Source organism: Sesamum indicum, linkage group LG10 (assembly GCF_026168435.1).
Source record: "Sesamum indicum cultivar Baizhima isolate 11 linkage group LG10, ASM2616843v1, whole genome shotgun sequence".
Lineage (NCBI taxonomy): Eukaryota > Viridiplantae > Streptophyta > Magnoliopsida > Lamiales > Pedaliaceae > Sesamum > Sesamum indicum.
The window spans coordinates 9,656,098-9,681,879 of NC_142666.1; positions in this window are offsets into that span (position 1 = coordinate 9,656,098).

Genomic DNA, 25,782 nt, shown 5'->3' on the forward strand with positions numbered 1-25,782 from the left:
GTTATTATTACCGTTAGAAAAATTTACCACACAAGTTCTTGGGTCTAGACCAACGTTTGGGTCAAGTTTCGTCGAATTCTGAGAAAGTTCAAAATTAAGCTGTTTTGCACGGTTTTATTAAAGCAAGTTTGTCTCCTTTTTATACAAACATTAACTTATTATTATGCTTAGCAAATTTACCATACAAATTCTTATGTCAAGACCAACGTTTGGGTCAAGTTTCGTCGAAATTTGAGAACGTTCAAAATTTAGCTGTTTTGCAAGGTTTTATTACAGCAAGTTTGTTTCCATTTTATAAAATCTTGTAGTTATTATAATTTAAGCATAGAAAATTCACCACACAAATTCTTATGTCCAAACCAATATTTGGGTGAATTTTCGTCGAATTCTGAGAATATTCAAATTTAGCTATTTTGCACGGTTTATTAAAGCAAGTTTGTTTCTATTTCATACAACCTTATAATTATTATTATGCTTAGCAAATTTACCACCCAAATTCTTATGTTCAGACCAACGTTTTGGTCAAGTTTGATCGAATTCTGAGAACGTTCCAAATTTAGCTATTTTGGACGGTTTTATTTAAGAAAGTTTTTTTTCCTTTTACACACACATGTAGTTATTATTACGCTTAGCAAATTTAATACACAAATTATTGGGTGTAGACCAACGTTTGGGTCAAGTTTCGTCGAATTCTGAGAACATTCAAAATTTAGCTGTTTTGGACGGTATTATTAAAGGAAGTTTGTTTTCCTTTTACACAAACTTGTAGCTTTTATTACGGTTAGCAAATTTACCACACAAATTCTTGGTTCTAGACCAACGTTGGGGTCAAGTTTCGTCGATTTCTGAAAACGTTCAAAATTAAGCTTATTTGCACGGTTTTATTAAAGCAAGTTTGTTTCCTTTTTATACAAACATGTAATTATTATTACGCTTAGCAAATTTACCACACAAATTCTTATGTGCAGACCAACGTTTTGGTCAAATTTGGTCGAATTCTGAGAACGTTGAAAATTTAGCTATTTTGGACGGTTTTATTAAAGCAAGTTTATTTTTTCCTTTTACACAAACTAGTAGTTATTATTACCGTTAGAAAAATTTACCACACAAGTTCTTGGGTCTAGACCAACGTTTGGGTCAAGTTTCGTCGAATTCTGAGAAAGTTCAAAATTAAGCTGTTTTGCACGGTTTTATTAAAGCAAGTTTGTCTCCTTTTTATACAAACATGAAGTTCTTATTATGCTTAGCAAATTTACCATACAAATTCTTATGTCAAGACCAACGTTTGGGTCAAGTTTCGTCGAAATTTGAGAACGTTCAAAATTTAGCTGTTTTGCAAGGTTTTATTACAGCAAGTTTGTTTCCATTTTATAAAAACTTGTAGTTATTATAATTTAAGCATAGAAAATTCACCACACAAATTCTTATGTCCAAACCAATATTTGGGTGAATTTTCGTCGAATTCTGAGAATATTCAAATTTAGCTATTTTGCACGGTTTATTAAAGCAAGTTTGTTTCTATTTCATACAACCTTATAGTTATTATTATGCTTAGCAAATTTACCACCCAAATTCTTATGTTCAGACCAACGTTTTGGTCAAGTTTGATCGAATTCTGAGAACGTTCCAAATTTAGCTATTTTGGACGGTTTTATTTAAGAAAGTGTTTTTTCCTTTTACACACACATGTAGTTATTATTACGCTTAGCAAATTTAATACACAAATTATTGGGTGTAGACCAACGTTTGGGTCAAGTTTCGTCGAATTCTGAGAACATTCAAAATTTAGCTGTTTTGGACGGTATTATTAAAGGAAGTTTGTTTTCCTTTTACACAAACTTGTAGCTTTTATTACGGTTAGCAAATTTACCACACAAATTCTTTGTTCTAGACCAACGTTGGGGTCAAGTTTCGTCGATTTCTGAAAACGTTCAAAATTAAGCTTATTTGCACGGTTTTATTAAAGCAAGTTTGTTTCCTTTTTATACAAACATGTAATTATTATTACGCTTAGCAAATTTACCACACAAATTCTTATGTGCAGACCAACGTTTTGGTCAAATTTGGTCGAATTCTGAGAACGTTGAAAATTTAGCTATTTTGGACGGTTTTATTAAAGCAAGTTTATTTTTTCCTTTTACACAAACTAGTAGTTATTATTACCGTTAGAAAAATTTACCACACAAGTTCTTGGGTCTAGACCAACGTTTGGGTCAAATTTCGTCGAATTCTGAGAAAGTTCAAAATTAAGCTGTTTTGCACGGTTTTATTAAAGCAAGTTTGTCTCCTTTTTATACAAACATTAACTTATTATTATGCTTAGCAAATTTACCATACAAATTCTTATGTCAAGACCAACGTTTGGGTCAAGTTTCGTCGAAATTTGAGAACGTTCAAAATTTAGCTGTTTTGCAAGGTTTTATTACAGCAAGTTTGTTTCCATTTTATAAAATCTTGTAGTTATTATAATTTAAGCATAGAAAATTCACCACACAAATTCTTATGTCCAAACCAATATTTGGGTGAATTTTCGTCGAATTCTGAGAATATTCAAATTTAGCTATTTTGCACGGTTTATTAAAGCAAGTTTGTTTCTATTTCATACAACCTTATAATTATTATTATGCTTAGCAAATTTACCACCCAAATTCTTATGTTCAGACCAACGTTTTGGTCAAGTTTGATCGAATTCTGAGAACGTTCCAAATTTAGCTATTTTGGACGGTTTTATTTAAGAAAGTTTTTTTTCCTTTTACACACACATGTAGTTATTATTACGCTTAGCAAATTTAATACACAAATTATTGGGTGTAGACCAACGTTTGGGTCAAGTTTCGTCGAATTCTGAGAACATTCAAAATTTAGCTGTTTTGGACGGTATTATTAAAGGAAGTTTGTTTTCCTTTTACACAAACTTGTAGCTTTTATTACGGTTAGCAAATTTACCACACAAATTCTTGGTTCTAGACCAACGTTGGGGTCAAGTTTCGTCGATTTCTGAAAACGTTCAAAATTAAGCTTATTTGCACGGTTTTATTAAAGCAAGTTTGTTTCCTTTTTATACAAACATGTAATTATTATTACGCTTAGCAAATTTACCACACAAATTCTTATGTGCAGACCAACGTTTTGGTCAAATTTGGTCGAATTCTGAGAACGTTGAAAATTTAGCTATTTTGGACGGTTTTATTAAAGCAAGTTTATTTTTTCCTTTTACACAAACTAGTAGTTATTATTACCGTTAGAAAAATTTACCACACAAGTTCTTGGGTCTAGACCAACGTTTGGGTCAAGTTTCGTCGAATTCTGAGAAAGTTCAAAATTAAGCTGTTTTGCACGGTTTTATTAAAGCAAGTTTGTCTCCTTTTTATACAAACATGAAGTTCTTATTATGCTTAGCAAATTTACCATACAAATTCTTATGTCAAGACCAACGTTTGGGTCAAGTTTCGTCGAAATTTGAGAACGTTCAAAATTTAGCTGTTTTGCAAGGTTTTATTACAGCAAGTTTGTTTCCATTTTATAAAAACTTGTAGTTATTATAATTTAAGCATAGAAAATTCACCACACAAATTCTTATGTCCAAACCAATATTTGGGTGAATTTTCGTCGAATTCTGAGAATATTCAAATTTAGCTATTTTGCACGGTTTATTAAAGCAAGTTTGTTTCTATTTCATACAACCTTATAGTTATTATTATGCTTAGCAAATTTACCACCCAAATTCTTATGTTCAGACCAACGTTTTGGTCAAGTTTGATCGAATTCTGAGAACGTTCCAAATTTAGCTATTTTGGACGGTTTTATTTAAGAAAGTGTTTTTTCCTTTTACACACACATGTAGTTATTATTACGCTTAGCAAATTTAATACACAAATTATTGGGTGTAGACCAACGTTTGGGTCAAGTTTCGTCGAATTCTGAGAACATTCAAAATTTAGCTGTTTTGGACGGTATTATTAAAGGAAGTTTGTTTTCCTTTTACACAAACTTGTAGCTTTTATTACGGTTAGCAAATTTACCACACAAATTCTTTGTTCTAGACCAACGTTGGGGTCAAGTTTCGTCGATTTCTGAAAACGTTCAAAATTAAGCTTATTTGCACGGTTTTATTAAAGCAAGTTTGTTTCCTTTTTATACAAACATGTAATTATTATTACGCTTAGCAAATTTACCACACAAATTCTTATGTGCAGACCAACGTTTTGGTCAAATTTGGTCGAATTCTGAGAACGTTGAAAATTTAGCTATTTTGGACGGTTTTATTAAAGCAAGTTTATTTTTTCCTTTTACACAAACTAGTAGTTATTATTACCGTTAGAAAAATTTACCACACAAGTTCTTGGGTCTAGACCAACGTTTGGGTCAAGTTTCGTCGAATTCTGAGAAAGTTCAAAATTAAGCTGTTTTGCACGGTTTTATTAAAGCAAGTTTGTCTCCTTTTTATACAAACATTAACTTATTATTATGCTTAGCAAATTTACCATACAAATTCTTATGTCAAGACCAACGTTTGGGTCAAGTTTCGTCGAAATTTGAGAACGTTCAAAATTTAGCTGTTTTGCAAGGTTTTATTACAGCAAGTTTGTTTCCATTTTATAAAAACTTGTAGTTATTATAATTTAAGCATAGAAAATTCACCACACAAATTCTTATGTCCAAACCAATATTTGGGTGAATTTTCGTCGAATTCTGAGAATATTCAAATTTAGCTATTTTGCACGGTTTATTAAAGCAAGTTTGTTTCTATTTCATACAACCTTATAGTTATTATTATGCTTAGCAAATTTACCACCCAAATTCTTATGTTCAGACCAACGTTTTGGTCAAGTTTGATCGAATTCTGAGAACGTTCCAAATTTAGCTATTTTGGACGGTTTTATTTAAGAAAGTGTTTTTTCCTTTTACACACACATGTAGTTATTATTAAGCTTAGCAAATTTAATACACAAATTCATGGGTGTAGACCAACGTTTGGGTCAAGTTTCGTCGAATTCTGAGAACATTCAAAATTTAGCTGTTTTGGACGGTATTATTAAAGGAAGTTTTTTTTCCTTTTACACAAACTTGTAGCTTTTATTACGGTTAGCAAATTTACCACATAAATTCTTGGTTCTAGACCAACGTTGGGGTCAAGTTTCGTCGATTTCTGAAAACGTTCAAAATTAAGCTTATTTGCACGGTTTTATTAAAGCAAGTTTGTTTCCTTTTTATACAAACATGTAATTATTATTACGCTTAGCAAATTTACCACACAAATTCTTATGTGCAGACCAACGTTTTGGTCAAATTTGGTCGAATTCTGAGAACGTTCAAAATTTAGCTATTTTGGACAGTTTTATTAAAGCAAGTTTGTTTTCCTTTTACACAAACTAGTAGTTATTATTACGGTTAGAAAAATTTACCACACAAGTTCTTGGGTCTAGACCAACGTTTGGGTCAAGTTTCGTCGAATTTTGAGAACGTTCAAAATTAAGCTGTTTTGCACGGTTTTATTAAAGCAAGTTTGTCTCCTTTTTATACAAACATGAAGTTATTATTATGCTTAGCAAATTTACCATACAAATTCTTATGTCAAGACCAACGTTTGGGTAACGTTTCGTCGAATTTTGAGAACGTTCAAAATTTAGCTGTTTTGCAAGGTTTTATTACAGCAAGTTTGTTTCCATTTTATAAAAACTTGTAGTTATTATAATTTAAGCATAGAAAATTTACCACACAAATTCTTATGTCCAAACCAACATTTGGGTGAATTTTCGTCGAATTCTGAGAATATTCAAATTTAGCTATTTTGCACGGTTTTATTAAAACAAGTTTGTTTCTATTTCATACAACCTTATAATTATTATTATGCTTAGCAAATTTACCACCCAAATTCTTATGTTCAGACCAACGTTTTGGTCAAGTTTGATCGAATTCTGAGAACGTTCCAAATTTAGCTATTTTGGACGGTTTTATTTAAGAAAGTTTTTTTTCCTTTTACACACACATGTAGTTATTATTACGCTTAGCAAATTTAATACACAAATTATTGGGTGTAGACCAACGTTTGGGTCAAGTTTCGTCGAATTCTGAGAAACATTCAAAATTTAGCTGTTTTGGACGGTATTATTAAAGGAAGTTTGTTTTCCTTTTACACAAACTTGTAGCTTTTATTACGGTTAGCAAATTTACCACACAAATTCTTGGTTCTAGACCAACGTTGGGGTCAAGTTTCGTCGATTTCTGAAAACGTTCAAAATTAAGCTTATTTGCACGGTTTTATTAAAGCAAGTTTGTTTCCTTTTTATACAAACATGTAATTATTATTACGCTTAGCAAATTTACCACACAAATTCTTATGTGCAGACCAACGTTTTGGTCAAATTTGGTCGAATTCTGAGAACGTTGAAAATTTAGCTATTTTGGACGGTTTTATTAAAGCAAGTTTATTTTTTCCTTTTACACAAACTAGTAGTTATTATTACCGTTAGAAAAATTTACCATACAAGTTCTTGGGTCTAGACCAACGTTTGGGTCAAGTTTCGTCGAATTCTGAGAAAGTTCAAAATTAAGCTGTTTTGCACGGTTTTATTAAAGCAAGTTTGTCTCCTTTTTATACAAACATGAACTTATTATTATGCTTAGCAAATTTACCATACAAATTCTTATGTCAAGACCAACGTTTGGGTCAAGTTTCGTCGAAATTTGAGAACGTTCAAAATTTAGCTGTTTTGCAAGGTTTTATTACAGCAAGTTTGTTTCCATTTTATAAAATCTTGTAGTGATTATAATTTAAGCATAGAAAATTCACCACACAAATTCTTATGTCCAAACCAATATTTGGGTGAATTTTCGTCGAATTCTGAGAATATTCAAATTTAGCTATTTTGCACGGTTTATTAAAGCAAGTTTGTTTCTATTTCATACAACCTTATAATTATTATTATGCTTAGCAAATTTACCACCCAAATTCTTATGTTCAGACCAATGTTTTGGTCAAGTTTGATCGAATTCTGAGAACGTTCCAAATTTAGCTATTTTGGACGGTTTTATTTAAGAAAGTTTTTTTTCCTTTTACACACACATGTAGTTATTATTACGCTTAGCAAATTTAATACACAAATTATTGGGTGTAGACCAACGTTTGGGTCAAGTTTCGTCGAATTCTGAGAACATTCAAAATTTAGCTGTTTTGGACGGTATTATTAAAGGAAGTTTGTTTTCCTTTTACACAAACTTGTAGCTTTTATTACGGTTAGCAAATTACCACACAAATTCTTGGTTCTAGACCAACGTTGGGGTCAAGTTTCGTCGATTTCTGAAAACGTTCAAAATTAAGCTTATTTGCACGGTTTTATTAAAGCAAGTTTGTTTCCTTTTTATACAAACATGTAATTATTATTACGCTTAGCAAATTTACCACACAAATTCTTATGTGCAGACCAACGTTTTGGTCAAATTTGGTCGAATTCTGAGAACGTTGAAAATTTAGCTATTTTGGACGGTTTTATTAAAGCAAGTTTATTTTTTCCTTTTACACAAACTAGTAGTTATTATTACCGTTAGAAAAATTTACCACACAAGTTCTTAGGTCTAGACCAACGTTTGGGTCAAGTTTCGTCGAATTCTGAGAAAGTTCAAAATTAAGCTGTTTTGCACGGTTTTATTAAAGCAAGTTTGTCTCCTTTTTATACAAACATTAACTTATTATTATGCTTAGCAAATTTACCATACAAATTCTTATGTCAAGACCAACGTTTGGGTCAAGTTTCGTCGAAATTTGAGAACGTTCAAAATTTAGCTGTTTTGCAAGGTTTTATTACAGCAAGTTTGTTTCCATTTTATAAAATCTTGTAGTTATTATAATTTAAGCATAGAAAATTCACCACACAAATTCTTATGTCCAAACCAATATTTGGGTGAATTTTCGTCGAATTCTGAGAATATTCAAATTTAGCTATTTTGCACGGTTTATTAAAGCAAGTTTGTTTCTATTTCATACAACCTTATAATTATTATTATGCTTAGCAAATTTACCACCCAAATTCTTATGTTCAGACCAACGTTTTGGTCAAGTTTGATCGAATTCTGAGAACGTTCCAAATTTAGCTATTTTGGACGGTTTTATTTAAGAAAGTTTTTTTTCCTTTTACACACACATGTAGTTATTATTACGCTTAGCAAATTTAATACACAAATTATTGGGTGTAGACCAACGTTTGGGTCAAGTTTCGTCGAATTCTGAGAACATTCAAAATTTAGCTGTTTTGGACGGTATTATTAAAGGAAGTTTGTTTTCCTTTTACACAAACTTGTAGCTTTTATTACGGTTAGCAAATTTACCACACAAATTCTTGGTTCTAGACCAACGTTGGGGTCAAGTTTCGTCGATTTCTGAAAACGTTCAAAATTAAGCTTATTTGCACGGTTTTATTAAAGCAAGTTTGTTTCCTTTTTATACAAACATGTAATTATTATTACGCTTAGCAAATTTACCACACAAATTCTTATGTGCAGACCAACGTTTTGGTCAAATTTGGTCGAATTCTGAGAACGTTGAAAATTTAGCTATTTTGGACGGTTTTATTAAAGCAAGTTTATTTTTTCCTTTTACACAAACTAGTAGTTATTATTACCGTTAGAAAAATTTACCACACAAGTTCTTGGGTCTAGACCAACGTTTGGGTCAAGTTTCGTCGAATTCTGAGAAAGTTCAAAATTAAGCTGTTTTGCACGGTTTTATTAAAACAAGTTTGTCTCCTTTTTATACAAACATGAACTTATTATTATGCTTAGCAAATTTACCATACAAATTCTTATGTCAAGACCAACGTTTGGGTCAAGTTTCGTCGAAATTTGAGAACGTTCAAAATTTAGCTGTTTTGCAAGGTTTTATTACAGCAAGTTTGTTTCCATTTTATAAAAACTTGTAGTTATTATAATTTAAGCATAGAAAATTCACCACACAAATTCTTATGTCCAAACCAATATTTGGGTGAATTTTCGTCGAATTCTGAGAATATTCAAATTTAGCTATTTTGCACGGTTTATTAAAGCAAGTTTGTTTCTATTTCATACAACCTTATAGTTATTATTATGCTTAGCAAATTTACCACCCAAATTCTTATGTTCAGACCAACGTTTTGGTCAAGTTTGATCGAATTCTGAGAACGTTCCAAATTTAGCTATTTTGGACGGTTTTATTTAAGAAAGTGTTTTTTCCTTTTACACACACATGTAGTTATTATTACGCTTAGCAAATTTAATACACAAATTCATGGGTGTAGACCAACGTTTGGGTCAAGTTTCGTCGAATTCTGAGAACATTCAAAATTTAGCTATTTTGGACGGTATTATTAAAGGAAGTTTGTTTTCCTTTTACACAAACTTGTAGCTTTTATTACGGTTAGCAAATTTACCACACAAATTCTTTGTTCTAGACCAACGTTGGGGTCAAGTTTCGTCGATTTTTGAAAACGTTCAAAATTAAGCTTATTTGCACGGTTTTATTAAAGCAAGTTTGTTTCCTTTTTATACAAACATGTAATTATTATTACGCTTAGCAAATTTACCACACAAATTCTTATGTGCAGACCAACGTTTTGGTCAAATTTCGTCGAATTCTGAGAACATTCAAAATTTAGCTATTTTGGACGGTATTATTAAAGGAAGTTTGTTTTCCTTTTACACATACTTGTAGCTTTTATTACGGTTAGCAAATTTACCACACAAATTCTTTGTTCTAGACCAACGTTGGGGTCAAGTTTCGTCGATTTCTGAAAACGTTCAAAATTAAGCTTATTTGCACGGTTTTATTAAAGCAAGTTTGTTTCCTTTTTATACAAACATGTAATTATTATTACGCTTAGCAAATTTACCACACAAATTCTTATGTGCAGACCAACGTTTTGGTCAAATTTGGTCGAATTCTGAGAACGTTCAAAATTTAGCTATTTTGGACAGTTTTATTAAAGCAAGTTTGTTTTCCTTTTACACAAACTAGTAGTTATTATTACGGTTAGAAAAATTTACCACACAAGTTCTTGGGTCTAGACCAACGTTTGGGTCAAGTTTCGTCGAATTTTGAGAACGTTCAAAATTAAGCTGTTTTGCACGGTTTTATTAAAGCAAGTTTGTCTCCTTTTTATACAAACATGAAGTTATTATTATGCTTAGCAAATTTACCATACAAATTCTTATGTCAAGACCAACGTTTGGGTAACGTTTCGTCGAATTTTGAGAACGTTCAAAATTTAGCTGTTTTGCAAGGTTTTATTACAGCAAGTTTGTTTCCATTTTATAAAAACTTGTAGTTATTATAATTTAAGCATAGAAAATTTACCACACAAATTCTTATGTCCAAACCAACATTTGGGTGAATTTTCGTCGAATTCTGAGAATATTCAAATTTAGCTATTTTGCACGGTTTTATTAAAACAAGTTTGTTTCTATTTCATACAACCTTATAATTATTATTATGCTTAGCAAATTTACCACCCAAATTCTTATGTTCAGACCAACGTTTTGGTCAAGTTTGATCGAATTCTGAGAACGTTCCAAATTTAGCTATTTTGGACGGTTTTATTTAAGAAAGTTTTTTTTCCTTTTACACACACATGTAGTTATTATTACGCTTAGCAAATTTAATACACAAATTATTGGGTGTAGACCAACGTTTGGGTCAAGTTTCGTCGAATTCTGAGAACATTCAAAATTTAGCTGTTTTGGACGGTATTATTAAAGGAAGTTTGTTTTCCTTTTACACAAACTTGTAGCTTTTATTACGGTTAGCAAATTTACCACACAAATTCTTGGTTCTAGACCAACGTTGGGGTCAAGTTTCGTCGATTTCTGAAAACGTTCAAAATTAAGCTTATTTGCACGGTTTTATTAAAGCAAGTTTGTTTCCTTTTTATACAAACATGTAATTATTATTACGCTTAGCATATTTACCACACAAATTCTTATGTGCAGACCAACGTTTTGGTCAAATTTGGTCGAATTCTGAGAACGTTCAAAATTTAGCTATTTTGGACGGTTTTATTAAAGCATGTTTATTTTTTCCTTTTACACAAACTAGTAGTTATTATTACAGTTAGAAAAATTTACCACACAAGTTCTTGGGTCTAGACCAACGTTTGGGTCAAGTTTCGTCGAATTCTGAGAAAGTTCAAAATTAAGCTGTTTTGCACGGTTTTATTAAAGCAAGTTTGTCTCCTTTTTATACAAACATGAAGTTCTTATTATGCTTAGCAAATTTACCATACAAATTCTTATGTCAAGACCAACGTTTGGGTCAAGTTTCGTCGAAATTTGAGAACATTCAAAATTTAGCTGTTTTGCAAGGTTTTATTACAGCAAGTTTGTTTCCATTTTATAAAAACTTGTAGTTATTATAATTTAAGCATAGAAAATTCACCACACAAATTCTTATGTCCAAACCAATATTTGGGTGAATTTTCGTCGAATTCTGAGAATATTCAAATTTAGCTATTTTGCACGGTTTATTAAAGCAAGTTTGTTTCTATTTCATACAACCTTATAGTTATTATTATGCTTAGCAAATTTACCACCCAAATTCTTATGTTCAGACCAACGTTTTGGTCAAGTTTGATCGAATTCTGAGAACGTTCCAAATTTAGCTATTTTGGACGGTTTTATTTAAGAAAGTTTTTTTTCCTTTTACACACACATGTAGTTATTATTACGCTTAGCAAATTTAATACACAAATTATTGGGTGTAGACCAACGTTTGGGTCAAGTTTCGTCGAATTCTGAGAACATTCAAAATTTAGGTGTTTTGGACGGTATTATTAAATGAAGTTTTTTTTCCTTTTACACAAACTTGTAGCTTTTATTACGGTTAGCAAATTTACCACATAAATTCTTGGTTCTAGACCAACGTTGGGGTCAAGTTTCGTCGATTTCTGAAAACGTTCAAAATTAAGCTTATTTGCACGGTTTTATTAAAGCAAGTTTGTTTCCTTTTTATACAAACATGTAATTATTATTACGCTTAGCAAATTTACCACACAAATTCTTATGTGCAGACCAACGTTTTGGTAAAATTTGGTCGAATTCTGAGAACGTTCAAAATTAAGCTGTTTTGCACGGTTTTATTAAAGCAAGTTTGTCTCCTTTTTATACAAACATGAAGTTATTATTATGCTTAGCAAATTTACCATACAAATTCTTATGTCAAGACCAACGTTTGGGTAACGTTTCGTCGAATTTTGAGAACGTTCAAAATTTAGCTGTTTTGCAAGGTTTTATTACAGCAAGTTTGTTTCCATTTTATAAAAACTTGTAGTTATTATAATTTAAGCATAGAAAATTTACCACACAAATTCTTATGTCCAAACCAACATTTGGGTGAATTTTCGTCGAATTCTGAGAATATTCAAATTTAGCTATTTTGCACGGTTTTATTAAAACAAGTTTGTTTCTATTTCATACAACCTTATAATTATTATTATGCTTAGCAAATTTACCACCCAAATTCTTATGTTCAGACCAACGTTTTGGTCAAGTTTGATCGAATTCTGAGAACGTTCCAAATTTAGCTATTTTGGACGGTTTTATTTAAGAAAGTTTTTTTTCCTTTTACACACACATGTAGTTATTATTACGCTTAGCAAATTTAATACACAAATTATTGGGTGTAGACCAACGTTTGGGTCAAGTTTCGTCGAATTCTGAGAACATTCAAAATTTAGCTGTTTTGGACGGTATTATTAAAGGAAGTTTGTTTTCCTTTTACACAAACTTGTAGCTTTTATTACGGTTAGCAAATTTACCACACAAATTCTTTGTTCTAGACCAACGTTGGGGTCAAGTTTCGTCGATTTCTGAAAACGTTCAAAATTAAGCTTATTTGCACGGTTTTATTAAAGCAAGTTTGTTTCCTTTTTATACAAACATGTAATTATTATTACGCTTAGCAAATTTACCACACAAATTCTTATGTGCAGACCAACGTTTTGGTCAAATTTGGTCGAATTCTGAGAACGTTCAAAATTAAGCTGTTTTGCACGGTTTTATTAAAGCAAGTTTGTCTCCTTTTTATTCAAACATGAAGTTATTATTATGCTTAGCAAATTTACCATACAAATTCTTATGTCAAGACCAACGTTTGGGTAACGTTTCGTTGAATTTTGAGAACGTTCAAAATTTAGCTGTTTTGCAAGGTTTTATTACAGCAAGTTTGTTTCCATTTTATAAAAACTTGTAGTTATTATAATTTAAGCATAGAAAATTTACCACACAAATTCTTATGTCCAAACCAACATTTGGGTGAATTTTCGTCGAATTCTGAGAATATTCAAATTTAGCTATTTTGCACGGTTTTATTAAAACAAGTTTGTTTCTATTTCTTACAACCTTATAATTATTATTATGCTTAGCAAATTTACCACCCAAATTCTTATGTTCAGACCAACGTTTTGGTCAAGTTTGATCGAATTCTGAGAACGTTCCAAATTTCGCTATTTTGGACGGTTTTATTTAAGAAAGTTTTTTTTCCTTTTACACACACATGTAGTTATTATTACGCTTAGCAAATTTAATACACAAATTATTGGGTGTAGACCAACGTTTGGGTCAAGTTTCGTCGAATTCTGAGAACATTCAAAATTTAGCTGTTTTGGACGGTATTATTAAAGGAAGTTTGTTTTCCTTTTACACAAACTTGTAGCTTTTATTACGGTTAGCAAATTTACCACACAAATTCTTTGTTCTAGACCAACGTTGGGGTCAAGTTTCGTCGATTTCTGAAAACGTTCAAAATTAAGCTTATTTGCACGGTTTTATTAAAGCAAGTTTGTTTCCTTTTTATACAAACATGTAATTATTATTACGCTTAGCAAATTTACCACACAAATTCTTATGTGCAGACCAACGTTTTGGTCAAATTTGGTCGAATTCTGAGAACGTTCAAAATTAAGCTGTTTTGCACGGTTTTATTAAAGCAAGTTTGTCTCCTTTTTATTCAAACATGAAGTTATTATTATGCTTAGCAAATTTACCATACAAATTCTTATGTCAAGACCAACGTTTGGGTAACGTTTCGTCGAATTTTGAGAACGTTCAAAATTTAGCTGTTTTGCAAGGTTTTATTACAGCAAGTTTGTTTCCATTTTATAAAAACTTGTAGTTATTATAATTTAAGCATTGAAAATTTACCACACAAATTCTTATGTCCAAACCAACATTTGGGTGAATTTTCGTCGAATTCTGAGAATATTCAAATTTAGCTATTTTGCACGGTTTTATTAAAACAAGTTTGTTTCTATTTCATACAACCTTATAATTATTATTATGCTTAGCAAATTTACCACCCAAATTCTTATATTCAGACCAACGTTTTGGTCAAGTTTGATCGAATTCTGAGAACGTTCCAAATTTAGCTATTTTGGACGGTTTTATTTAAGAAAGTTTTTTTTCCTTTTACACACATGTAGTTATTATTACGCTTAGCAAATTTAATACACAAATTATTGGGTGTAGACCAACGTTTGGGTCAAGTTTCGTCGAATTCTGAGAACATTCAAAATTTAGCTGTTTTGGACGGTATTATTAAAGGAAGTTTGTTTTCCTTTTACACAAACTTGTAGCTTTTATTACGGTTAGCAAATTTACCACACAAATTCTTTGTTCTAGACCAACGTTGGGGTCAAGTTTCGTCGATTTCTGAAAACGTTCAAAATTAAGCTTATTTGCACGGTTTTATTAAAGCAAGTTTGTTTCCTTTTTATACAAACATGTAATTATTATTACGCTTAGCAAATTTACCACACAAATTCTTATGTGCAGACCAACGTTTTGGTCAAATTTGGTCGAATTCTGAGAACGTTCAAAATTAAGCTGTTTTGCACGGTTTTATTAAAGCAAGTTTGTCTCCTTTTTATTCAAACATGAAGTTATTATTATGCTTAGCAAATTTACCATACAAATTCTTATGTCAAGACCAACGTTTGGGTAACGTTTCGTCGAATTTTGAGAACGTTCAAAATTTAGCTGTTTTGCAAGGTTTTATTACAGCAAGTTTGTTTCCATTTTATAAAAACTTGTAGTTATTATAATTTAAGCATAGAAAATTTACCACACAAATTCTTATGTCCAAACCAACATTTGGGTGAATTTTCGTCGAATTCTGAGAATATTCAAATTTAGCTATTTTGCACGGTTTTATTAAAACAAGTTTGTTTCTATTTCTTACAACCTTATAATTATTATTATGCTTAGCAAATTTACCACCCAAATTCTTATGTTCAGACCAACGTTTTGGTCAAGTTTGATCGAATTCTGAGAACGTTCCAAATTTAGCTATTTTGGACGGTTTTATTTAAGAAAGTTTTTTTTCCTTTTACACACACATGTAGTTATTATTACGCTTAGCAAATTTAATACACAAATTATTGGGTGTAGACCAACGTTTGGGTCAAGTTTCGTCGAATTCTGAGAACATTCAAAATTTAGCTGTTTTGGACGGTATTATTAAAGGAAGTTTGTTTTCCTTTTACACAAACTTGTAGCTTTTATTACGGTTAGCAAATTTACCACACAAATTCTTTGTTCTAGACCAACGTTGGGGTCAAGTTTCGTCGATTTCTGAAAACGTTCAAAATTAAGCTTATTTGCACGGTTTTATTAAAGCAAGTTTGTTTCCTTTTTATACAAACATGTAATTATTATTACGCTTAGCAAATTTACCACACAAATTCTTATGTGCAGACCAACGTTTTGGTCAAATTTGGTCGAATTCTGAGAACGTTCAAAATTAAGCTGTTTTGCACGGTTTTATTAAAGCAAGTTTGTCTCCTTTTTATTCAAACATGAAGTTATTATTATGCTTAGCAAATTTACCATACAAATTCTTATGTCAAGACCAACGTTTGGGTAACGTTTCGTCGAATTTTGAGAACGTTCAAAATTTAGCTGTTTTGCAAGGTTTTATTACAGCAAGTTTGTTTCCATTTTATAAAAACTTGTAGTTATTATAATTTAAGCATTGAAAATTTACCACACAAATTCTTATGTCCAAACCAACATTTGGGTGAATTTTCGTCGAATTCTGAGAATATTCAAATTTAGCTATTTTGCACGGTTTTATTAAAACAAGTTTGTTTCTATTTCATACAACCTTATAATTATTATTATGCTTAGCAAATTTACCACCCAAATTCTTATATTCAGACCAACGTTTTGGTCAAGTTTGATCGAATTCTGAGAACGTTCCAAATTTAGCTATTTTGGACGGTTTTATTTAAGAAAGTTTTTTTTCCTTTTACACACATGTAGTTATTATTACGCTTAGCAAATTTAATACACAAATTATTGGGTGTAGACCAACGTTTGGGTCAAGTTTCGTCGAATTCTGAGAACATTCAAAATTTAGCTGTTTTGGACGGTATTATTAAAGGAAGTTTGTTTTCCTTTTACACAAACTTGTAGCTTTTATTACGGTTAGCAAATTTACCACACAAATTCTTTGTTCTAGACCAACGTTGGGGTCAAGTTTCGTCGATTTCTGAAAACGTTCAAAATTAAGCTTATTTGCACGGTTTTATTAAAGCAAGTTTGTTTCCTTTTTATACAAACATGTAATTATTATTACGCTTAGCAAATTTACCACACAAATTCTTATGTGCAGACCAACGTTTTGGTCAAATTTGGTCGAATTCTGAGAACGTTCAAAATTAAGCTGTTTTGCACGGTTTTATTAAAGCAAGTTTGTCTCCTTTTTATTCAAACATGAAGTTATTATTATGCTTAGCAAATTTACCATACAAATTCTTATGTCAAGACCAACGTTTGGGTAACGTTTCGTCGAATTTTGAGAACGTTCAAAATTTAGCTGTTTTGCAAGGTTTTATTACAGCAAGTTTGTTTCCATTTTATAAAAACTTGTAGTTATTATAATTTAAGCATAGAAAATTTACCACACAAATTCTTATGTCCAAACCAACATTTGGGTGAATTTTCGTCGAATTCTGAGAATATTCAAATTTAGCTATTTTGCACGGTTTTATTAAAACAAGTTTGTTTCTATTTCTTACAACCTTATAATTATTATTATGCTTAGCAAATTTACCACCCAAATTCTTATGTTCAGACCAACGTTTTGGTCAAGTTTGATCGAATTCTGAGAACGTTCCAAATTTAGCTATTTTGGACGGTTTTATTTAAGAAAGTTTGTTTTCCTTTTACACACACATGTAGTTATTATTACGCTTAGCAAATTTAATACACAAATTATTGGGTGTAGACCAACGTTTGGGTCAAGTTTCGTCGAATTCTGAGAACATTCAAAATTTAGCTGTTTTGGACGGTATTATTAAAGGAAGTTTGTTTTCCTTTTACACAAACTTGTAGCTTTTATTACGGTTAGCAAATTTACCACACAAATTCTTTGTTCTAGACCAACGTTGGGGTCAAGTTTCGTCGATTTCTGAAAACGTTCAAAATTAAGCTTATTTGCACGGTTTTATTAAAGCAAGTTTGTTTCCTTTTTATACAAACATGTAATTATTATTACGCTTAGCAAATTTACCACACAAATTCTTATGTGCAGACCAACGTTTTGGTCAAATTTGGTCGAATTCTGAGAACGTTCAAAATTAAGCTGTTTTGCACGGTTTTATTAAAGCAAGTTTGTCTCCTTTTTATTCAAACATGAAGTTATTATTATGCTTAGCAAATTTACCATACAAATTCTTATGTCAAGACCAATGTTTGGGTAACGTTTCGTCGAATTTTGAGAACGTTCAAAATTTAGCTGTTTTGCAAGGTTTTATTACAGCAAGTTTGTTTCCATTTTATAAAAACTTGTAGTTATTATAATTTAAGCATTGAAAATTTACCACACAAATTCTTATGTCCAAACCAACATTTGGGTGAATTTTCGTCGAATTCTGAGAATATTCAAATTTAGCTATTTTGCACGGTTTTATTAAAACAAGTTTGTTTCTATTTCATACAACCTTATAATTATTATTATGCTTAGCAAATTTACCACCCAAATTCTTATGTTCAGACCAACGTTTTGGTCAAGTTTGATCGAATTCTGAGAACGTTCCAAATTTAGCTATTTTGGACGGTTTTATTTAAGAAAGTTTTTTTTCCTTTTACACACATGTAGTTATTATTACGCTTAGCAAATTTAATACACAAATTATTGGGTGTAGACCAACGTTTGGGTCAAGTTTCGTCGAATTCTGAGAACATTCAAAATTTAGCTGTTTTGGACGGTATTATTAAAGGAAGTTTGTTTTCCTTTTACAGAAACTTGTAGCTTTTATTACGGTTAGCAAATTTACCACACAAATTCTTTGTTCTAGACCAACGTTGGGGTCAAGTTTCGTCGATTTCTGAAAACGTTCAAAATTAAGCTTATTTGCACGGTTTTATTAAAGCAAGTTTGTTTCCTTTTTATACAAACATGTAATTATTATTACGCTTAGCAAATTTACCACACAAATTCTTATGTGCAGACCAACGTTTTGGTCAAATTTGGTCGAATTCTGAGAACGTTCAAAATTAAGCTGTTTTGCACGGTTTTATTAAAGCAAGTTTGTCTCCTTTTTATTCAAACATGAAGTTATTATTATGCTTAGCAAATTTACCATACAAATTCTTATGTCAAGACCAACGTTTGGGTAACGTTTCGTCGAATTTTGAGAACGTTCAAAATTTAGCTGTTTTGCAAGGTTTTATTACAGCAAGTTTGTTTCCATTTTATAAAAACTTGTAGTTATTATAATTTAAGCATAGAAAATTTACCACACAAATTCTTATGTCCAAACCAACATTTGGGTGAATTTTCGTCGAATTCTGAGAATATTCAAATTTAGCTATTTTGCACGGTTTTATTAAAACAAGTTTGTTTCTATTTCATACAACCTTATAATTATTATTATGCTTAGCAAATTTACCACCCAAATTCTTATGTTCAGACCAACGTTTTGGTCAAGTTTGATCGAATTCTGAGAACGTTCCAAATTTAGCTATTTTGGACGGTTTTATTTAAGAAAGTTTTTTTTCCTTTTACACACACATGTAGTTATTATTACGCTTAGCAAATTTAATACACAAATTATTGGGTGTAGACCAACGTTTGGGTCAAGTTTCGTCGAATTCTGAGAACATTCAAAATTTAGCTGTTTTGGACGGTATTATTAAAGGAAGTTTGTTTTCCTTTTACACAAACTTGTAGCTTTTATTACGGTTAGCAAATTTACCACACAAATTCTTTGTTCTAGACCAACGTTGGGGTCAAGTTTCGTCGATTTCTGAAAACGTTCAAAATTAAGCTTATTTGCACGGTTTTATTAAAGCAAGTTTGTTTCCTTTTTATACAAACATGTAATTATTATTACGCTTAGCAAATTTACCACACAAATTCTTATGTGCAGACCAACGTTTTGGTCAAATTTGGTCGAATTCTGAGAACGTTCAAAATTAAGCTGTTTTGCACGGTTTTATTAAAGCAAGTTTGTCTCCTTTTTATTCAAACATGAAGTTATTATTATGCTTAGCAAATTTACCATACAAATTCTTATGTCAAGACCAATGTTTGGGTAACGTTTCGTCGAATTTTGAGAACGTTCAAAATTTAGCTGTTTTGCAAGGTTTTATTACAGCAAGTTTGTTTCCATTTTATAAAAACTTGTAGTTATTATAATTTAAGCATTGAAAATTTACCACACAAATTCTTATGTCCAAACCAACATTTGGGTGAATTTTCGTCGAATTCTGAGAATATTCAAATTTAGCTATTTTGCACGGTTTTATTAAAACAAGTTTGTTTCTATTTCATACAACCTTATAATTATTATTATGCTTAGCAAATTTACCACCCAAATTCTTATGTTCAGACCAACGTTTTGGTCAAGTTTGATCGAATTCTGAGAACGTTCCAAATTTAGCTATTTTGGACGGTTTTATTTAAGAAAGTTTTTTTTCCTTTTACACACATGTAGTTATTATTACGCTTAGCAAATTTAATACACAAATTATTGGGTGTAGACCAACGTTTGGGTCAAGTTTCGTCGAATTCTGAGAACATTCAAAATTTAGCTGTTTTGGACGGTATTATTAAAGGAAGTTTGTTTTCCTTTTACAGAAACTTGTAGCTTTTATTACGGTTAGCAAATTTACCACACAAATTCTTTGTTCTAGACCAACGTTGGGGTCAAGTTTCGTCGATTTCTGAAAACGTTCAAAATTAAGCTTATTTGCACGGTTTTATTAAAGCAAGTTTGTTTCCTTTTTATACAAACATGTAATTATTATTACGCTTAGCAAATTTACCACACAAATTCTTATGTGCAGACCAACGTTTTGGTCAAATTTGGTCGAATTCTGAGAACGTTCAAAATTAAGCTGTTTTGCACGGTTTTATTAAAGCAAGTTTGTCTCCTTTTTATTCAAACATGAAGTTATTATTATGCTTAGCAAATTTACCATACAAATTCTTATGTCAAGACCAACGTTTGGGTAACGTTTCGTCGAATTTTGAGAACGTTCAAAATTTAGCTGTTTTGCAAGGTTTTATTACAGCAAGTTTGTTTCCATTTTATAAAAACTTGTAGTTATTATAATTTAAGCATAGAAAATTTACCACACAAATTCTTATGTCCAAACCAACATTTGGGTGAATTTTCGTCGAATTCTGAGAATATTCAAATTTAGCTATTTTGCACGGTTTTATTAAAACAAGTTTGTTTCTATTTCATACAACCTTATAATTATTATTATGCTTAGCAAATTTACCACCCAAATTCTTATGTTCAGACCAACGTTTTGGTCAAGTTTGATCGAATTCTGAGAACGTTCCAAATTTAGCTATTTTGGACGGTTTTATTTAAGAAAGTTTTTTTTCCTTTTACACACACATGTAGTTATTATTACGCTTAGCAAATTTAATACACAAATTATTGGGTGTAGACCAACGTTTGGGTCAAGTTTCGTCGAATTCTGAGAACATTCAAAATTTAGCTGTTTTGGACGGTATTATTAAAGGAAGTTTGTTTTCCTTTTACACAAACTTGTAGCTTTTATTACGGTTAGCAAATTTACCACACAAATTCTTTGTTCTAGACCAACGTTGGGGTCAAGTTTCGTCGATTTCTGAAAACGTTCAAAATTAAGCTTATTTGCACGGTTTTATTAAAGCAAGTTTGTTTCCTTTTTATACAAACATGTAATTATTATTACGCTTAGCAAATTTACCACACAAATTCTTATGTGCAGACCAACGTTTTGGTCAAATTTGGTCGAATTCTGAGAACGTTCAAAATTAAGCTGTTTTGCACGGTTTTATTAAAGCAAGTTTGTCTCCTTTTTATTCAAACATGAAGTTATTATTATGCTTAGCAAATTTACCATACAAATTCTTATGTCAAGACCAACGTTTGGGTAACGTTTCGTCGAATTTTGAGAACGTTCAAAATTTAGCTGTTTTGCAAGGTTTTATTACAGCAAGTTTGTTTCCATTTTATAAAAACTTGTAGTTATTATAATTTAAGCATAGAAAATTTACCACACAAATTCTTATGTCCAAACCAACATTTGGGTGAATTTTCGTCGAATTCTGAGAATATTCAAATTTAGCTATTTTGCACGGTTTTATTAAAACAAGTTTGTTTCTATTTCATACAACCTTATAATTATTATTATGCTTAGCAAATTTACCACCCAAATTCTTATGTTCAGACCAACGTTTTGGTCAAGTTTGATCGAATTCTGAGAACGTTCCAAATTTAGCTATTTTGGACGGTTTTATTTAAGAAAGTTTTTTTTCCTTTTACACACACATGTAGTTATTATTACGCTTAGCAAATTTAATACACAAATTATTGGGTGTAGACCAACGTTTGGGTCAAGTTTCGTCGAATTCTGAGAACATTCAAAATTTAGCTGTTTTGGACGGTATTATTAAAGGAAGTTTGTTTTCCTTTTACACAAACTTGTAGCTTTTATTACGGTTAGCAAATTTACCACACAAATTCTTTGTTCTAGACCAACGTTGGGGTCAAGTTTCGTCGATTTCTGAAAACGTTCAAAATTAAGCTTATTTGCACGGTTTTATTAAAGCAAGTTTGTTTCCTTTTTATACAAACATGTAATTATTATTACGCTTAGCAAATTTACCACACAAATTCTTATGTGCAGACCAACGTTTTGGTCAAATTTGGTCGAATTCTGAGAACGTTCAAAATTTAGTTATTTTGGACAGTTTTATTAAAGCAAGTTTGTTTTCCTTTTACACAAACTAGTAGTTATTATTACGGTTAGAAAAATTTACCACACAAGTTTTGGGTCTAGACCAACGTTTGGGTCAAGTTTCGTCGAATTTTGAGAACGTTCAAAATTAAGCTGTTTTGCACGGTTTTATTAAAGCAAGTTTGTCTCCTTTTTATACAAACATGAAGTTATTATTATGCTTAGCAAATTTACCATACAAATTCTTATGTCAAGACCAACGTTTGGGTAACGTTTCGTCGAATTTTGAGAACGTTCAAAATTTAGCTGGTTTGCAAGGTTTTATTACAGCAAGTTTGTTTCCATTTTATAAAAACTTGTAGTTATTATAATTTAAGCATAGAAAATTCACCACACAAATTCTTATGTCCAAACCAATATTTGGGTGAATTTTCGTCGAATTATGAGAATATTCAAATTTAGCTATTTTGCACGGTTTATTAAAGCAAGTTTGTTTCTATTTCATACAACCTTATAGTTATTATTATGCTTAGCAAATTTACCACCCAAATTCTTATGTTCAGACCAACGTTTTGGTCAAGTTTGATCGAATTCTGAGAACGTTCCAAATTTAGCTATTTTGGACGGTTTTATTTAAAAAAGTTTTTTTTCCTTTTACACACACATGTAGTTATTATTACGCTTAGCAAATTTAATACACAAATTATTGGGTGTAGACCAACGTTTGGGTCAAGTTTCGTCGAATTCTGAGAACATTCAAAATTTAGCTGTTTTGGACGGTATTATTAAAGGAAGTTTTTTTTCCTTTTACACAAACTTGTAGCTTTTATTACGGTTAGCAAATTTACCACATAAATTCTTGGTTCTAGACCAACGTTGGGGTCAAGTTTCGTCGATTTCTGAAAACGTTCAAAATTAAGCTTATTTGCACGGTTTTATTAAAGCAAGTTTGTTTCCTTTTTATACAAACATGTAATTATTATTACGCTTAGCAAATTTACCACACAAATTCTTATGTGCAGACCAACGTTTTGGTCAAATTTGGTCGAATTCTGAGAACGTTCAAAATTTAGTTATTTTGGACAGTTTTATTAAAGCAAGTTTGTTTTCCTTTTACACAAACTAGTAGTTATTATTACGGTTAGAAAAATTTACCACACAAGTTTTGGGTCTAGACCAACGTTTGGGTCAAGTTTCGTCGAATTTTGAGAACGTTCAAAATTAAGCTGTTTTGCACGGTTTTATTAAAGCAAGTTTGTCTCCTTTTTATACAAACATGAAGTTATTATTATGCTTAGCAAATTTACCATACAAATTCTTATGTCAAGACCAACGTTTGGGTAACGTTTCGTCGAATTTTGAGAACGTTCAAAATTTAGCTGGTTTGCAAGGTTTTATTACAGCAAGTTTGTTTCCATTTTATAAAAACTTGTAGTTATTATAATTTAAGCATAGAAAATTCACCACACAAATTCTTATGTCCAAACCAATATTTGGGTGAATTTTCGTCGAATTATGAGAATATTCAAATTTAGCTATTTTGCACGGTTTATTAAAGCAAGTTTGTTTCTATTTCATACAACCTTATAGTTATTATTATGCTTAGCAAATTTACCACCCAAATTCTTATGTTCAGACCAACGTTTTGGTCAAGTTTGATCGAATTCTGAGAACGTTCCAAATTTAGCTATTTTGGACGGTTTTATTTAAGAAAGTTTTTTTTCCTTTTACACACACATGTAGTTATTATTACGCTTAGCAAATTTAATACACAAATTATTGGGTGTAGACCAACGTTTGGGTCAAGTTTCGTCGAATTCTGAGAACATTCAAAATTTAGCTGTTTTGGACGGTATTATTAAAGGAAGTTTTTTTTCCTTTTACACAAACTTGTAGCTTTTATTACGGTTAGCAAATTTACCACATAAATTCTTGGTTCTAGACCAACGTTGGGGTCAAGTTTCGTCGATTTCTGAAAACGTTCAAAATTAAGCTTATTTGCACGGTTTTATTAAAGCAAGTTTGTTTCCTTTTTATACAAACATGTAATTATTATTACGCTTAGCAAATTTACCACACAAATTCTTATGTGCAGACCAACGTTTTGGTAAAATTTGGTCGAATTCTGAGAACGTTCAAAATTAAGCTGTTTTGCACGGTTTTATTAAAGCAAGTTTGTCTCCTTTTTATACAAACATGAAGTTATTATTATGCTTAGCAAATTTACCATACAAATTCTTATGTCAAGACCAACGTTTGGGTAACGTTTCGTCGAATTTTGAGAACGTTCAAAATTTAGCTGTTTTGCAAGGTTTTATTACAGCAAGTTTGTTTCCATTTTATAAAAACTTGTAGTTATTATAATTTAAGCATAGAAAATTTACCACACAAATTCTTATGTCCAAACCAACATTTGGGTGAATTTTCGTCGAATTCTGAGAATATTCAAATTTAGCTATTTTGCACGGTTTTATTAAAACAAGTTTGTTTCTATTTCATACAACCTTATAATTATTATTATGCTTAGCAAATTTACCACCCAAATTCTTATGTTCAGACCAACGTTTTGGTCAAGTTTGATCGAATTCTGAGAACGTTCCAAATTTAGCTATTTTGGACGGTTTTATTTAAGAAAGTTTTTTTTCCTTTTACACACACATGTAGTTATTATTACGCTTAGCAAATTTAATACACAAATTATTGGGTGTAGACCAACGTTTGGGTCAAGTTTCGTCGAATTCTGAGAACATTCAAAATTTAGCTGTTTTGGACGGTATTATTAAAGGAAGTTTGTTTTCCTTTTACACAAACTTGTAGCTTTTATTACGGTTAGCAAATTTACCACACAAATTCTTTGTTCTAGACCAACGTTGGGGTCAAGTTTCGTCGATTTCTGAAAACGTTCAAAATTAAGCTTATTTGCACGGTTTTATTAAAGCAAGTTTGTTTCCTTTTTATACAAACATGTAATTATTATTACGCTTAGCAAATTTACCACACAAATTCTTATGTGCAGACCAACGTTTTGGTCAAATTTGGTCGAATTCTGAGAACGTTCAAAATTTAGCTATTTTGGACAGTTTTATTAAAGCAAGTTTGTTTTCCTTTTACACAAACTAGTAGTTATTATTACGGTTAGAAAAATTTACCACACAAGTTCTTGGGTCTAGACCAACGTTTGGGTCAAGTTTCGTCGAATTTTGAGAACGTTCAAAATTAAGCTGTTTTGCACGGTTTTATTAAAGCAAGTTTGTCTCCTTTTTATACAAACATGAAGTTATTATTATGCTTAGCAAATTTACCATACAAATTCTTATGTCAAGACCAACGTTTGGGTAACGTTTCGTCGAATTTTGAGAACGTTCAAAATTTAGCTGTTTTGCAAGGTTTTATTACAGCAAGTTTGTTTCCATTTTATAAAAACTTGTAGTTATTATAATTTAAGCATAGAAAATTTACCACACAAATTCTTATGTCCAAACCAACATTTGGGTGAATTTTCGTCGAATTCTGAGAATATTCAAATTTAGCTATTTTGCACGGTTTTATTAAAACAAGTTTGTTTCTATTTCATAC